A 1,641-nucleotide genomic window follows, 5' to 3' on the forward strand; every position below is an offset into this window, starting at 1 on the left:
TTTTTCATAGTATTCCCTGATAATTGTTTGTATCTCTGAGGGATTGGTTGTAATAATTTCATTTTCATTCATGATTTTATCTAGTTGGGTCATCTCCTTTTTCTTTCTGAGAAGCCTGGCTAGAGGTTTGTCAATTTTGCTTATTTTTTTCAAAAAAACCAACTCTTGGGTTCGTTGATCTGCTCTAGAGTTTTTTTTAGATTCTATGTTGTTTATTTCTGCTCTGATCTTTATTATTTCTCTTCTTCTGCTGGGTTTAGGCTGCCTTTGCTGTTCTGCTTCTATTTCCTTTAGGTGTGCTGTTAGATTTTGTACTTGGGATTTTTCTTGTTTCTTGAGATAGGCCTGGATTGCAATGTATTTTCCTCTCAGGACTGCCTTCGCTGCGTCCCAAAGCGTTTGGATTGTTGTATTTTCATTTTCGTTTGTTTCCATATATTTTTTAATTTCTTCTCTAATTGCCTGGTTGACCCACTCATTCGTTAGTAGGGTGTTCTTTAACCTCCATGCTTTTGGAGGTTTTCCAGACTTTTTCCTGTGGTTGATTTCAAGCTTCATAGCATTGTGGTCTGAAAGTATGCATGGTATAATTTCAATTCTTGTAAACTTATGAAGGGCTGTTTTGTGACCCAGTATATGATCTGTCTTGGAGAATGTTCCATGTGCACTCGAGAAGAAAGTATATTCTGTTGCTTTGGGATGCAGAGTTCTAAATAGATCTGTCAAGTCCATCTGATCCAATGTGTCATTCAGGGCCCTTGTTTCTTTATTGACCGTGTGTCTAGATGATCTATCCATTTCTGTAAGTGGAGTGTTAAAGTCCCCTGCAATGACCACATTCTTATCAATAAGGTTGCTTTTGTTTGTGAGTAATTGTTTTATATATTTGGGGGCTCCGGTATTCGGCGCATAGACATTTATAATTGTTAGCTCCTCCTGATGGATCGACCCTGTAATTATTATATAATTCCCTTCTTCATCTCTTGTTACAGCCTTTAATTTAAAGTCTAGTTTGTCTGATATAAGTATGGCTACTCCAGCTTTCTTTTGGCTTCCAGTGGCATGATAAATAGTTCTCCATCCTCTCACTCTCAAGCTAAAGGTGTCCTCAGATCTAAAATGAGTCTATTGTAGACAGCAAATAGATGGGTCTTGTTTTTTTTTATGCATTCTGATACCCTATGTCGTTTGGTTGGCGCATTTAATCCTTTTACATTCAGTGTTATTATAGAAAGATATGGGTTTGATGATCACGAAGGTGGTTTTCCCAGGGCGAGGCTTATCCATTGCACTCCGGATGTGCTGACCCCTGCGATTTCCCCAAATGTGGGAAACTCGACTGCATAATTTGTGGTAGTGGGGGACTGCGTTCGCGCTTTCCCCTGAAAAAAATGAGAATGACAGGACAGTGTATTGAACACCGCTGCAGACTCAAGTGTTGTCAAAATCCTACTAACTCCTGCCACTTCACGTCTCTTCTCTTTCTCGTCATCCTGTTTTCATCTTTCAGTATTTCTGTATCCTGGTTCCAGGTTAAAAAAAGTTACTTCTTTGGGGCGCCTGGGGGACCCAATTGGTAAAACGTGGGACTTTGGCTCAGGTTATGATCTCACAGTCCCTGAGTTCAAGCCCTGCATTGGG

At 39.7% G+C, this 1,641-nt stretch overlaps 1 non-coding gene across 1 annotated transcript; it reads left to right on the plus strand.

Annotated features, from left to right (window-relative positions):
* The first annotated feature begins 1,227 nt into the window (after positions 1–1,227).
* On the plus strand, positions 1,228–1,385 carry LOC124522312 (U1 spliceosomal RNA). The gene has a single exon (XR_006964755.1). It is a non-coding gene; the product is annotated as a U1 spliceosomal RNA (small nuclear RNA).
* Positions 1,386–1,641: the final 256 nt, after the last annotated feature.

Source organism: Lynx rufus, unplaced genomic scaffold (genome assembly GCF_022079265.1).
Source record: "Lynx rufus isolate CCGP_SWC_20201006 ecotype Redwood Valley unplaced genomic scaffold, mLynRuf1.p SCAF_35, whole genome shotgun sequence".
Taxonomy (NCBI): domain Eukaryota; kingdom Metazoa; phylum Chordata; class Mammalia; order Carnivora; family Felidae; genus Lynx; species Lynx rufus.